At 44.3% G+C, this 16,064-nt stretch overlaps 1 protein-coding gene across 6 annotated transcripts in view; it reads right to left on the bottom strand.

The window, feature by feature from the left end:
• ABHD2 (abhydrolase domain containing 2, acylglycerol lipase) overlaps positions 1-7,912 on the bottom strand; it is a 117,974-nt gene extending 110,062 nt beyond the window's left edge. For all 6 annotated transcript variants that reach the window (XM_078326734.1, XM_054257223.2, XM_078326735.1 and 3 more), the window contains exon 1: positions 7,866-7,912. The gene's annotated coding sequence lies outside the window, so the exon portion shown is untranslated. The remainder of the gene's footprint in view (positions 1-7,865) is intronic.
• Between the last annotated feature and the right edge of the window lie 8,152 nt (positions 7,913-16,064).

Here is a 16,064-nt window from a genome sequence, read left to right as displayed (position 1 = left end):
TCAGCTGGCCATGGTGGTGCATGCCTGTAATCCCAGCTACTCAGGAGGCTGAGGCAGGAGAATTGCCTGAACCCAGGAGGCGGAGGTTGCAGTGAGCCGAGATCGTGCCATTGCACTCCAGCCTGGGTAACAAGAGCGAAACTCCATCTCAAAAAAAAAAAACAAACAGCATTTTCTTGAATAAAGGTTTATTAAGTTGCTGCATCCCCTTAAAACAATTTCCAAAGGAATTAAATGGCTGTGGCTTTGATCTTAAGCAATTTCCAGTGCTTATGGTCATTTCACTGGGAGCTCTTCATGCCGCCATTCGGAAGTCATGGAAACTAAAACGTGTCTGAGACAGAACTCAATCCATGTAGAGGTTTATTTTGCCAAGGTTCAGGACACTTCTGGGAGAAAGAGACCACAAGTTACAGGAGGATCTGTGGCCTGCTTTTTCCATAAAGGGTTTTGAGAACATTAGAGAGGAAAGAGCAAGCAGGAGGAGAAAGAGGAAAGGAAAAATAGAAGAAAGGGTAAACGGATGGCCGATCGCTAACATCCCGGGATTGCAGCTCTCAGGGAAGGCGCGGAGAACTAGAGGACGCCACACTTTCAGACAAAGTCTGGTCGCTCAGGGAGCAGAAGATCCCCCAGTGGTGGAAACACACGGGTCGCCAGCGCGACTCTCGTGGTCGGCGCAGCGGTTCTGCTGGCACCTCGGCGCGGCAGCTCTCGGAGCAGAGTAAACGGGACCGCTTCCCCTTCTGACCGAGGTTTGGAGCCCCGGGAAGGCAGAGTCGCCTACTACGGAAACAAGGAAGCCCGACAGGAGAATCCTGGGCAGAAAAGCACCATCAGTTTTAATGCCGCTGCTCTGGCCCTGGGAACTAACAACCTGGACGCCCACTCAAGAGACCTAATCTGAAAGTTGGTAATTTCAAAGACGAGAGGAGGATAAATTTACAATGACGGGAAGAAACCAGTGTAAAAAAGCTAAGAATACTCAAAGTCAGAACGCCTCTCCCTCTAAAGATGATCACAGTTCCACATCAACAATGGAACAAGGCTTGATGGAGAACCAGCGCATCCTGATGACAGAATCACTCTTCAAGGAATGGATAATAACAAACTTCGGTGAGTTAAAAGAACATGTTGTAGCCCAACGTAAAGAAACTAGGAACTTTGAAAAAAGGTTTGATGAAATCCTATTGAGAATAGACAACTTAGAGAGGAGTATGAGTGAATTAATGGAACTGAAGAATACAATACAGGAACTCCGAGAAGTATGCACAGGTTTAAACACTCGAATTGTTCAAGCAGAAGAAGGGATAGCAGAGGTCAAAGTCCAACTTAATGAAATAAAACGTGAAGAAAAGATTAGAGAAAAAAGGATAAAAAGGAATGAGCAAAGTCTCCAAGAAATGTGGGACTATGTGAAAAGACCAAATTTACGTTTGATAGGTGTACCTGAATGAGACGGAGAGAATGAATCCAAGCTGGAAAATACCCTTCAGGATATTATTCAGGAAAATTTTCCTAAACTAGGTCAACATTCAACCCCAGGTAATACAGAGAACACCACAAAGATATTCCTCAAGAAGACCAACCCCAAGGCACATAATCGTTAGATTCACCAGGGCAGCCAGAGAGAAAGGTCGGATAACCCACAAAGGCAAACCTATCAGACTTACAGCAGATCTCTCAGCAGAAACTCTACAAGCCAGAAGAGAGTGGGGGCCAATATTCAACATCCTCAAAGAACAGAACCTTCAGCCCAGAATTTCATATCCAGCCAAACTAAGCTTCACAACTGAAGGAAAAATAAAATCTTTTATGAACAAGCAAGAACTCAGAGATTTTATTACCACCAGGCCTGCTTTACAAGAGCTTCTGAAAGAAGCATTACACACAGAAAGAAACAACCAGTATTAGCCTTTCTAAAAATACACCAAAAAGTAAAGAGCACCAACATAAAGAAGAATTTACACCAACAAATGGATAAAACAGCCAGTCAACATCAAATGGCAGTAACCCTAAATTTAAATTGACTAAATTCCCAATCAAAAGACACAGCCAAAATCCAACGGCATGTTACATCCAGACCTGTTTCACATGCAAGGATACACAAAGACTCAAAACAAAGGGATGGAGAAAGATTTACCAACCAAATGGAGAGCAAAAATAAATAATAAATAAATAAAAAGCAGGAGTTGCAATTCTTGTATCGGATAAAATAGATTTTAAAGCAACAAAGATATAGTGGTAAAAGGATCAATGCAACAAGAGCTAACGATCCTAACACCCAGATAGGAGACTTAGATTCAATGAGACAGAAAATTAATAAGGATATCAAGGACTCGAACTCAGATCCAGAACAAGTAAACTTAATCAATATTTATAGAGCTCTCCACTTCAAATACACAAAATATACATTCTTGTCAATACCACATCACACCTACCCATTAGTTTAAATAAAACATTGATTGCCCATTATTAATACCCAATTTTTTTCAAAATAAAGCAATATTTCCATTTACTCTCCCTCTTTCTCTTCCTCTTTCTTCCTCTCCTTTACTTATTTTTTTTTTTTCTTTCCTTCTCTCAAAAAAAAAGAAATCAACTTGTAAACCTCTAGATCCAGGTCGGCAATGTTTCTTTCATTGCTTGATTTTCTTTCTTCCCTTCCCTCCCTCCCTCCCTCCCCGCTTCCTCCCTTCCTTCCTTCCTTCATCCCTTCCTTCCTCCCTACCGTCCTTCTTCCCTTCCTTCCTGCCTTCCTCCCCCACCCAAAAAAAAAAAAAAAAGAAAGGGTAAACAATGAGACAAGAGATTACTCTCTTGTGATGCTTTGATTAGCACTTGCTGAATGTACATTTTACATGTGAAAGGGGTGGGTGAGGAACAGTCAATTATATTAGTTTCCTTGCTCAGTAAATCTACATTTTACATAAAATCAACACAGAGTACAGGAAGAAATTTAACGTGCATTTGTCTGGGGTGGCAGAGGAAATATTTCTAGTCTGCCCTTTGTCCCATATCCGTGAAGATGTTAATCTACATCGTCGGTCAGGCACAGTGACTCATGTCTGTAATCCCAGCACTTTGGTGGATCACTTGAGGTCAGCAGTTCGAGACCAACCTGGGAAACACGGTAAAACCCTGTCTCTACTAAAAATACAAAAAATTAGCCAGGCATGGTGGCAGGCACCTGGAGTCTCAGTTACTCAAGAGGCTGAGGCAGGAGAAGTGCTTGAATCCAGGAGGCCGAGGTTGTAGGGAGCCAAGATCGCACCACTGCACTCCAGCCTGGATGACAAGACACTGTCTCAAAAAAAAAAGTCTACATTGTCAGGGTGAGATTCAACAGAACTGTGTTTTAGGGTTAGTTTATAAGGAGGATATGTATTCCGAAAGATTTGGGGCCCACAAGAAATTTCCTTGTGAGGAATTGTGAGGGAGATAAGTGGCCACCTGGGGAGATAAGTGGCCTTCCATTGTCACATACTCATTCCTAAGTATGTACCCAGAGGAAAACATGGACAATAACATTTATTTATTTATTTATTTTGAGGCAGAGTTTCGCTGTTGTTACCCAGACTGGAGTGCAGTGGCACGATCTTGGCTCACTGCAACCTCCGCCTCCTGGGTTCAAGCAATTCTCCTGCCTCAGCCTCCCAAGTAGCTGGGACTACAGGTGCGCACCACCATGCCCAGCTAATTTTTGTATTTTTAGTAGAGACGAGGTTTCACCTTGTTGACCAGGATGGTCTCCATCTCTTGACCTCATGATCCACCAGCCTCGGCCTCCCGAAGTGCTGGGATTATAGGCGTGAGCCACCGTGCCCGGCTGGACAATAACATTTATAATAGTGCCATTTGTAATGGCTTAAGGTTGTAAACTGTCCAAATGTCCAAATGCAACAATCTGTTTAGGAACAAAAGGAAAGTGGTTTTTGTGTGACTCAGTTTCCCATCTTAACTTTTCCCTTTGGCATAGTGAGTTTGGGGTTCCAAGGTTTTATTTTCCTGTCATGGTTATATGCCCTGCATGATGATTTATTATAAAGCCCTATTTTAGTCAAATTAATCTGGAGGCAATGTTCAGAGGAAATTAGATATAGGAGAGGTTGCAGCCACGTAGAAGAGGTTATTACATTAGTTTCAGTATCAATTGTGAAGGGTCTGAACTAGACAGTGGCAGTAAAAAGAAAAGAAGATTATTAGTGCTCTGAACAGAAGAATAGAAGATTAGTCATGTGAGCATGGATTCTCCAGTACTTCCCTGAAGATTAAATATGGGATACAAGGAAGAGAGAAGGGTCAGAGATGATCCCAAGGTGATCCCTTTCTAAAGAAAGGAAAATCTGCTTTCAATCTGTTGAGATTTTGGTAACACATATATTCATTGGTAACACATATATTCAAGAGAAAGGGAAAACAGGATGTTATTACTAGAAAGGGAGGATTGGTGAGTAGGGGAGAGGCTGAGTTTTGTAGACAAGGGGATTTGGAGTCAAAGTTTCTAGGTAACATGTTACAAAAGCTGTCCATCCACAGTACAGGTAATGGAAGTCATAATCATCGACAAGTTTCAGAGAGAGAGAAGCAGACCAGGTTAACTTGAACTTGGGAGAATGAAACTTGGCAGGAGGAGAAAGACAGCGAAGGAGATTGAGAAGTTACCACTATAAAGGGAGGAAGGATTGATACCTAACATTTATCAAACCCTTACTAACTGTCAAGCACAATTCTAAGAGTTTTAGATTTTTTTATATTTAATCCTCCCAATAACTCCACAGGATGAATATGATTATGCCTACTTTACAGATGAAGAAGCTGAGGCCAGAGAGGTAAAATAATGTGCTTGAGGTCACACAAGTGATAGGAAGTAAAGCCAAAATGAAAACGTTGGCAATCACGAGCATGCATAATTCTGATTCCTATGTACCCAAAGAAACACACGGACAACTACATTCATGATAGCGCCATTTGTAATAGCTTAAGTTTGTAAACAGCCCAAATGTCCATCAACACTAGAATGGATAAACAGATTGTGGTACATTCATATTCACTGGAATACTATGCAGCATTGGGAATAAACAAATCATTGTAATAAGCATACCACCAGCATAAAGGTGAGTGAAAGAAGCCAGTCATACAAGACATGTGTGGTGTAATTCTATCAAATAAGTGCAAAGAGGTAACACATGGCTATGGTGTGAAAAAGTCACCTGACCTATGTGGGGTAGTAGAGACTGGGAGAGGGCCTGGGAGGGGATTCTTGGGTGCCAGTGATGTCCTGTTCCTGAGCTGGGTGGTGTTACACAGGTGTGATTACTTATGAAAACTCATCACGTTGCTCACTTACGATTCATGCACTTTTCTGTGTGTAGGTAACAAACAAAAAGTACTAAAAACAAGAAAGCAAAATAGAACTAGGTCATCCGATTTGAGGATCCATTCCCCTTAACCATGGAGTGATCCAGCAAGCAAATTTCTTTTCTCCTCTTCCACAAAGAAAAACATGGAGGGGGATCTTATAAAATTCTAAGTTTAAAAAAAATTGATGAGATTGATTGACCAATGCAATGTACGGATCTTATTAGCATCCAAATGAAAACAAACTGTAGGGGCCCTCTGGAGGGGGCTGTGGACACAGCCCTGTAGCCACGGGGTCCCAAGCAGCCAGCGTGGGCTGGGGAGCTGCTGCGGGCCCTCTGGAGGGGGCTGTGGACACAGCCCTGTAGCCAGGGGATCCCAAGCAGCCAGCGTGGGCTGGGGAGCTGCTGCAGGCCCTCTGGTGGGGGCTGTGGGCTAAAGTGCTGTGCATATGTACATGATTTTCACCTATTTCTACATGTGTACATAATTTACATAATGTGCCCATATGTGTACATGTGTATAGTACATATGTAGTTAGTGTGTACCTTATGTACACGTGTACATATGGTGTTGTCACAATAAATGTATATGTACATAATATGTACACATACATATGTACATTATGTATACAGTATGTACATTTCTTATGATATTATGTATTATATATATTATTGTGATTGTTATTGTGATTACATATATGATATCACTGATATTTCAATAAATGTAAATATTATACATATTATGTACCATGTATTATGTACACATTATATAAAGGTACATATTTTAAAGATTATGTACATTTATTCTACATATGTAATGTGTACACATATGTACATCACAGTAAGTGTACATACTGTACATATTATGTACATTTATTGCAATATACCAATAAATGTACACATTATGAGTACATTCTGGGATATTATTTTTAGTATATTAGATAAAAATTACTCCTATTATGAAAGTGGGTATACACCCATGTGTGTACATATTGTACACGTGTACATATTGTGCATATTATGTACATGTGTACAGATGGTACATATCTACATAATGTGTACATATATGTACAAGTGTACTTATTGTACATATCTACATACTGTGCACATATATGTATATCGTACATCTGTAATGAGCACATTATGTACACATGTACATAATGTATATAATGGGCACACATATGTACAAGTGTATATTGTACATCTATACATAATGCGTACATTATGTACATGTGAACATATTGTAATATCACAATAAATGTATATGCACATGTGTACAATATGTCCATTTATTGTGATATTATGTATTACATATATAGTGATTATGTTATTGTGTTTATATATATTATTGTGATATTACAATAAATGTACATATTGTACACATTATGTACATTTATTGTACATATTAATTTGTACATCACAGTAAATGTGCATATGGTACATATTATATACATTTATTGTAATATCCCAACAAATGTACACATTATGAGTATATTCTGGGATATTATTTTTAGTATATTAGATAAAAATTACTTGTAATATCAAAGTGGGTATACACCCATGTGTGTACATTTTGTGATATTATCCATCATATCCTAAGTAGGTATTACTCTCATTGTGAAAGCAAGTGTACACCCTGTGATTGTTCCAATATCACAGGCAGTGTACAACGCTTCTGTGATATAGTTCCTAATATCCGGGGGACAGAGGATGATTATACCCTGAATATCGCAGGAAGTGTACACCACCACTGTAGTATTGTTTCTAATATCCAAAAACAGAGAGAATATTACTCCAAATATCTCAGAAAGCACACAAGCCCCCAGTGATATTGTTCCTAATAACTAGGGGATTACAGATGATATTACTCAGGATGTGACTGGGGCTGTACACCTGCCCTGTGATATTGTTCCTAATATCCAGGGAAGGAGAGGAGAATGTTACTGCCCATATGGTAATACTCTCAATATGGCAAGAGGTGTACGCCATGCTCTGATATGGTAACTAATGTCCACAGAAAAAATAATTATGTTGAATTAAAAATTGCAAGGGGTGAAACCCCCCTGTGCCTTCAGTCCTAATGTCAAGAGGGGTGAGGATGACATTTTTGTCAATATCGCAGAGCTATAACTAGAACTAGTGTTATCGTGCCTAATATAAAAAAAAAAAACAAACAGAATAACATTATCATCTCCCTGTGATATGGTTCCCAGTATCATATTACTCCAATTTTTCTAAATAGCAGCAGCCAGGGAGGTGGGGGGACTGGGGTGCTGCTCCTCACCCTGCGGCGGGGGCTGAGAGGGTTTGTAGTATACAATGGGGGCTGCGGGGATATTCCGCCCTCTGGTGGGGGCTGTGTGTACAGCTCCCTAGCCAGCGGGTTCATAATATCCAGGGGGGTCCGGGGGTATATTACTCCCCCTCTGACAGGGTTGTGGGCACAGCCCCTTAGCCAGAGGGTTCATAATATCCACGGGGGACTGGAGGGATATTACTCACCCTCTGGCGGCGGCTTGCTCTTGGTGTATACTCTAAAGAGATATGTCGCCCAATATCGACGTTGCGTGGGTGTGGTTGTATGTTTTAAAGAGATATTACTCCTAATATCTTATATGTTGTAGAGTATGTTTCAACACTTTTGTGATATTCAGCATATGTCATTACTCGCAATATCAAAGTATGTGTAAAGTATTTGTGTACACCCTCTGATATTATTCATAATATCTTAGGGAGAGATACTACGAGTCATAGGTATGGCCACTCCTGTGTGATATGGTTCGTAATATTCAGGGGGATCCCGGGTGATATGACTTGCCTATGGCGGGTGGTTAATGTGGATGTATATTTTAAAGTGATATTACTCCGAATATCACCGTTGGGTTGATATGGGTGTATATTTTAAAGAGATATTACTCCTAATGTCATAGCCGGTGTAGAGTATGTTTGAACACTTTGTGATATTATTTGTAATATCTTAAGGAGAAATATTACTTGTAATATCAAAGAGGGAGAAACAAGGTTGCTCCTGAGGCCCCTTCACCTATGCGCTCACCCCACTCTCCCACCTTGCATCTTTAGGGTGCACCCAGGCTCCTCAGGGAACTTCAGGTGAGTAGAGAGGCCGGGCCCAAGGATTTCTCAGTCAAGCAAAACAGAAGCAGATGAGGAAAAGAATCATTGTAATTTTGTATTGAAAATCTATAATAGGTACACACAGTGTGTCCATGAAGTGCCAGAGAGGAAAAGACAAACCCTGCCTGGAGAAGCGGGGGATGCTGGGCAGGGAGTTGACATTGAAATAAGTTTTGATGAACGCTCAGGGTAGAAAAGAAAACAAGAATTCTAGGGTAAAGAAATCATGTTAAACACACGAGGACACATGGGAGAACATGATTTTTGAGAAATCTGTGAGTGGGTGGGTATGACTAAAAGCTAAAAGGTCCTGAATGTAGGTTAGGAGGAAACAGAAGACGAAGAGGGAAAATGAATTCTGATGGCAAATGTCTCTGTAGGAAAGTCTATGGGGTTAGGTCTTCTCTTGCAGACAATGTGGAGACCTTGGACATTTTTCATAATCAGAGTTGTTTCGGAAAGACCTTCCTTAGAATACTCTGACAAGCACTGTCTATATCAAGGCCTTCTGTGCACATGTATTTCTTCTTAATTTGTAAACTCTTTCAAGTCAAGGCTGCACCTGTCTTAGTTTTCCTTTCCTGTAACTTTTCAATATACTTTTTATAGTTACATTAGGGTGGACTAAATTGAAACCACAAAATACTATGAAATGATAGAACATAATAGGTATATTTATATTAAAGACATATTTAAGACAAATAAAATATTACTTTACATATTCTATTATGGAAATTAAACAAGGATGTATTCATTCTAATACCTCATAGGTACGTGCTTTTTAGAACATCATACTTAGGCATTCAAAAACAACCTGAATTTGAAGGAGTGTTCTTATGTGATAATTTTGTGTATCAACTTAACTGGGCCATGAGACCCTCAGATGGCTGTTAAAGCATGATTTCTGGGTGTGTCTATGTGGATGTTTCTGGAGGAGATGAGCATTTGACTCAGTGGACTGAGTGAGCATGATTTCTGGGTGTGTCTGTGGATGTTTCTGGAGGAGATGAGCATTTGACTCAGTGGACTGAGTGAGCATGATTTCTGGGTGTGTCTGTGGATGTTTCTGGAGGAGATGAGCATTTGACTCAGTGGACTGAGTGAGCATGATTTCTGGGTGTGTCTGTGGATGTTTCTGGAGGAGATGAGCATTTGACTCAGTGGACTGAGTGAGTATGATTTCTGGGTGTGTCTGTGAGGATGTTTCTGGAGGAGATGAGCATTTGACTCAGTGGACTGAGTATGATTTCTGGGTGTGTCTGTGAGGATGTTTCTGGAGGAGATGAGCATTTGACTCAGTGGACTGAGTGAGCATGATTTCTGGGTGTGTCTGTGGATGTTTCTGGAGGAGATGAGCATTTGACTCAGTGGACTGAGTGAGCATGATTTCTGGGTGTGTCTGTGGATGTTTCTGGAGGAGATGAGCATTTGACTCAGTGGACTGAGTGAGCATGATTTCTGGGTGTGTCTGTGGATGTTTCTGGAGGAGATGAGCATTTGACTCAGTGGACTGAGTGAGCATGATTTCTGGGTGTGTCTGTGGATGTTTCTGGAGGAGATGAGCATTTGACTCAGTGGACTGAGTGAGCATGATTTCTGGGTGTGTCTGTGAGGATGTTTCTGGAGGAGATGAGCATTTGACTCAGTGGACTGAGTGAGTATGATTTCTGGGTGTGTCTGTGGATGTTTCTGGAGGAGATGAGCATTTGACTCAGTGGACTGAGTGAGTATGATTTCTGGGTGTGTCTGTGAGGATGTTTCTGGAGGAGATGAGCATTTGACTCAGTGGACTGAGTGAGTATGATTTCTGGGTGTGTCTGTGAGGATGTTTCTGGAGGAGATGAGCATTTGACTCAGTGGACTGAGTGAGCATGATTTCTGGGTGTGTCTGTGGATGTTTCTGGAGGAGATGAGCATTTGACTCAGTGGACTGAGTGAGCATGATTTCTGGGTGTGTCTGTGGATGTTTCTGGAGGAGATGAGCATTTGACTCAGTGGACTGAGTGAGTATGATTTCTGGGTGTGTCTGTGGATGTTTCTGGAGGAGATGAGCATTTGACTCAGTGGACTGAGTGAGTATGATTTCTGGGTGTGTCTGTGGATGTTTCTGGAGGAGATGAGCATTTGACTCAGTGGACTGAGTGAGCATGATTTCTGGGTGTGTCTGTGGATGTTTCTGGAGGAGATGAGCATTTGACTCAGTGGACTGAGTGAGTATGATTTCTGGGTGTGTCTGTGAGGATGTTTCTGGAGGAGATGAGCATTTGACTCAGTGGACTGAGTGAGTATGATTTCTGGGTGTGTCTGTGAGGATGTTTCTGGAGGAGATGAGCATTTGACTCAGTGGACTGAGTGAGTATGATTTCTGGGTGTGTCTGTGAGGATGTTTCTGGAGGAGATGAGCATTTGACTCAGTGGACTGAGTGAGCATGATTTCTGGGTGTGTCTGTGAGGATGTTTCTGGAGGAGATGAGCATTTGACTCAGTGGACTGTGTGAAGATCATGGGCTGGCCTCTTCCAATCCTCCGCAGGCCAGAAGAGAGCAAAAGGTGGAGGAAGATTGAATTCCCTCTCTGTCCGAAAATGGGGCTGGAACACCAGTTTTCTCTTGCTCTTCACTCTCTGGCTCTCAGGCCTTTGAATGAAGCCATGGGCTTTTCTGGATCTTCACCTTGCAGATGCCAGGCTGTGGGACTTTACAGCTTTCACCATTACATGAACCTCTTTCTCCAGTCTTCAGACAGAAGGTTCTCTGTTAGGACAAGAGCAAGCTGTCTGAGCCTTGCTGTTTGAGCCTTGCTGTTGAGCTTATGAGAGACAGCCTATGTTACAGAGTTCACATTCTACATTCAAGAACTGGCCATGTGTCTTCTTCTGTTACCCTAACCTCCCCCAACCCCCAATCCAAGTCTGAGGTTGTGGGAGTCTGGGTGGGGTCACACTGGTGTTGGGGAGAGGTGTGAGGCCACTGCAGTCTCCTCAGATAATCGGCGACAGCCAGCCTGGGCCACAGTAGCTGTGGAGGAAGTGCCTTGCATGAGAAGCCATGCTTTCATCATCTGGTTTCTAGGGCTCTCCAAACTCTGCACCTTCCAAATGGGCTGCATTATCAGGCATTTTCCAACTTCCTTTGTCCAGTAATCTTCATTTCATCTCAGACTTCACAGCAGAAAATGGTCTGCGGAGATTGTCCTGTGAATCTCAATTCTTGGGTCGAACCTAATGTAAAATCCAATTTCTAATCAGTCTGGCAACTGATCACTTTCTCCCAGGACTAACCTGCCTCCTACATTCCTCTGTTCTGGCCAACTCTCTGCCGCCAGGAACTCTGGCTATGTCTCCTGCAGAACCACAGAGCAAGAAAGAGCTGAAAGCTGGATCTGCAGCAGAAGGCAATTGAAAGGCAGTGTGGTCACAGTGTTTTTTATATGGATGGCATAGGGTTGGGGCATGCATTTATACAGTGAGTCAGCTGATTTCGGAAAACTCTTCCATGGGAAAAGACAGTGCTGGAGGAGCAGCAGCAGGACTAACCAGTACAACTTTTTATATGCCAATCATATCTTAAAAAGACTGAGACTTATGACAAAAATAGAGAAAGAAAGCAAAAAAGAAAGAAAGAAAAAAAGAAAAGAACACACCCCTGAGGTGAATTCCAGGCACCAGCAGTGGCCGTGGTGGATGGGCTCAGACCAATCCTCAACAGGAGGTGCTAGGAAAGACCCCAGAGCTGCCGCGCTAGGTAATGGCTGTGGGAAGCTGGCCCTGATCCCAGAGTTCCCAGTGCCCTCACAGTTTGTTTACACAGGACACCCCTAACACACCAGTCTCATAAAAAGAGGGAAGTTCTTGAAGAGCGCCTAGGTCCCTCCAGGCCACCCAGGCCCAGGAGTCAGTCTGGACCTGCCATCTCCTGTTTGTTCCCCCCAGCTCCTCTAAGGTCTGCCTCCAACACCAGCTGCATGCGACCTTGATGTCTCAGGGCTTCCATGTCCTCAGCTGTGAAGTTGTCTCTTGTCTTTCCTTCCCTCGGTGTTGGACACTTTCGAATACCATTGCACTCAGAATTCAACTTGCAACTCTCCCGTAGGGATACCTTCAGGGATACTGGATGGTAGCTGCACCCCTGAGCCTTCTTGCTGGGATGCTTTTTCTAGTCCTTTCTTGGGATCTGAATTTTACCCTTGACCTCTGTGTTTTGTTAACTAAATGGTTCACTGAAGTGCAGCCCTGGAGAGATTTTTTTCAGCTTTCACTTATTTCTCAGTTGCCTTTTAGAAGAAATATCTGGAAACGATCAAGAAAGCACACATCATAAATCAGTGAATTTTTAAATGCATTTTTTTCCTTTTTTTTTTTTTTTTTGAGATGGAGTTTCGCTGTTGTTACCCAGACTGGAGTGCAATAGCACGATCTTGGCTCACCGCAACCTCTGCCTCCTGGGTTCAAGCAATTCTCCTGCCTCAGCCTCCCGAGTAGCTGAGATTACAGGTGCCCACCACCGTACCTGGTTTATTTATTTATTTGTAGAGATGGGGTTTCACTATATTGGCCAGGCTGGTCTGAAACTCCTGACCTCAGGAAATCTGCCTGCCTTGCCATCCCAAAGTGCTGGGATTACAGGCATGAGCCACTGTGCCTGGCCTCATTCTACTTTATCCCTGGGCCAAGCACAGTGTCCCACACCTATAATCCCAGAACTTTGGGAAGCCAAGGCAAGAGAATTGCTTGAGCCCAGGAGTTCAAGACCACCAGCCTGGGAAACATACTGAGACCCGTTTGTACAGAAAAAAAAAAAATGTGTGTGTGTATACACACACACACACACACACACACACACACACAAACAAATTAGCCAAGGTGGCGGCACATGTCTGTAGTACCAGCTACTTGGGAGGCTGAGGTGAAAAGATGGATTGAGTCTGGGAGGTCAAGGCTGCAGTGAGCCATGATCAGGCCTGATGTGGGCTGTTGTGCTGGGCATAGGTGTTGACTCTTCAAGGAGCCCCCCAACCCAAGACACCTGGGGTATCCCGAGTCCCCTTTTTGCCTGGGGCTGGGGATTTTGGTCCCTGGGCTCTGACCCTTTCACCTGCCTGCTCTCTGTCCCTGCAGCACTGCTGGAATGGGAGGAGGAGGATGGAAGGTGAGTGGCCACCCTGGATGCCAAGCTGTTCATGCCAGGGCTGGCAGGGCTGCGTGCCCTTGGCCTGCTGCAGCAGTGGGGCTGGCTGTGGACCAACTCCCTGAGGATCCAGTACAGCCTCCCGGGTAAGACACTGCGTTCCTGGCTGTGGGGCAGGTGGAGGTGGCAGGGCCTGCCCTGTTTCCTGTGGCTGTGGCTCTGTGAGCTAAGATATGCTGTCACTACAGGATTTTCCATTAGTCATTCTGTGGGCTCTGAGTAGGACTTAGTACCTGCTCATTATGGGGGGAAAAAAAAGGTGTGTCTGTTGAGGGGACATTCATCCATCTCTTAAGACCTCTCCATGGACAGGTTTTAATGGAGTGACAGGTGAAGCAGACCACAGGGCTGGGAGGACACGGTTGAGGTCAGGCTGGGCTGGGCCCTCCTCCTCTTGGAGCCCTGGTGGAGGGCTGCCTAGCAGAGGAGGGCAGGGGTCCCTTGATCAATCCTCACAGCTCAGGCAAAGCAGCCAGTGCACCAGTGCAGCACTGGCCAGAGGCTGCAGACAGAGTGTGGCTCAGACGGCGCCTAAGGCTGGAGCTGCACCACAAGCTCCACTGCACACAGATCCCAGCCTTCAGCCACAAGGTGGGTGCCCAGGCCAGGTGGGATGTCCAGAGAGAGCACCAGAGACTGGCAAGTGGTGACCTGAGTACCCTGAGCTCATCCCCAAAGAGATGAACTTGCCCCCAATAGCATAGCCATGTAGGAATGGATCCAGGGCTGGCACTTCACCCTCAGTCTTACGTCTATTCATCCAGGGTTACTTCAGCCCAGGAGGCAGAGGTTGCAATGAGTCAAGAATGTGCCACTGTACTCTAGCCTGGGCAACAGAGTGAGATCTTATCTCTAAAACAAACAATAAGTTAAAAAAAAAAAAAGGCCAGTTGCAGTGGCTCATGCTTATAATTCCAGCACTTTGGGAGGCTCAGGTGGGCAGATCACGAGGTCAGGAGTTCAAGACCAGCCTGGCCAACATGCCGAAACCCTATCTCTACTAAAAATATAAAAATTAGCCAGGCCTAAATGTGGGTGTCTGTAATCCCAGCTTCTCCAGAGGCTGAGGCTGGAGAATCACTTGAATTGGAGGCGAGCTGTGGAAAGCACTGGGACAAGAGCAGCAACAAGAGGCATCTCCGTGTCAGCCAGACCTTCAAGAATGACTCAGGGGCCCACCCTGAGCAATCACTTCATGGAGGTAAGCCTGGTCACTGCAGCAGAGCCATGCCCTGTGAGTCCAGCATAGATGGTGGGAGCTAGGGAACCCCTCATGGCCCTCTGGCCATGGCTGTAAGGATGCTGGCAGCTGAAACTCAGCCTTGGTGACTCTCCCTTTTGTATCTTCTGCCCCACGTCCCCAGGGGTAAGAAACCCTTGTCGCAGTGCCAAGGACTGGAAGGAGGGCTTGGGAAACACAGATTTCCAACCGTAAAAATGCATTTTGGAAACAGCAGTTCATTCTTAGTTTTTCCGAGTGGGGGTTCTTTTGCTGAATTAGGAATCACGGTGTGCTCAGCAGCTGAACAGGTGGTAATTCTTCTACAGCACGCATTTAACCTTGTCCATTTTTTTTTCCTTTTCACATCCAGTCCTGCAAATGGCGGTGGTTTATTTTTTTGAGATGGAGTCTCACTGTGTCACCAGACTGGAGCGCAGTGGCATGATCTCAGCTCACTGCAACCTCTGCCTCCCGTATTCAAGCAATTCTCCTGCCTCAGCCTCCCAAGTAGCTGGGACTACAGGCATGCACCACAATGCCTGGCTCATTTTTGTATTTTTAGTAGAGATAGGGTTTTACCATCTTGGCCAGGATGCTCTTGATCTCTTGACTTCATGATCTGTCCGCCTCAGCCTCCCAAAGTGCTGGGATTATAAGTGTGAGCCACCGTGTCGGACCCAACCTTCTTTTTTTCATGGGCTTCTGTCTTATTCTTACAAGGTCTCCCAGCTAATATCCCTTATGCCTCCTGCCTCGGTTTCTTCAGTCTTCTGCCTGCTTTCTTTTGAGTGTACAGCCTTTTTTCTGTGAAGCTCACTGCCACAGGGTCTCTTTCTGGTTCCACGATGAGCTTTTTGTGGCCATGTGGTCGTTAAACGCTCACAGCAGCTGCCCCAACTGCCCTCCTGGCAGGACTAGAAACTTCTGACCTCTCCACCATCCGGGGCTAAGACCTTGCCCAATGCCAGGGTGGGCATCCCTCTGACTGGCTGTTGAATGTCATCTCCATAGCCTCTCTGCTGTGCCAGAGTCCCATGGCCACCCACAGGGCAGTGAATTTCAAAGAGTGCTCCAGCACTCTGCACACTGTGCTGTTCGCGGCTGTCATTGACTACAGTGAGAGGAGGCAGGAGTGTTGGCACAGGGAAGGGGGCCGGG

Source organism: Callithrix jacchus, chromosome 6, assembly GCF_049354715.1.
Source record: "Callithrix jacchus isolate 240 chromosome 6, calJac240_pri, whole genome shotgun sequence".
Taxonomy (NCBI): domain Eukaryota; kingdom Metazoa; phylum Chordata; class Mammalia; order Primates; family Cebidae; genus Callithrix; species Callithrix jacchus.
The sequence above is the reverse complement of the archived record's forward strand: the minus strand, read 5'-3'. Positions and strand labels throughout refer to the sequence as shown.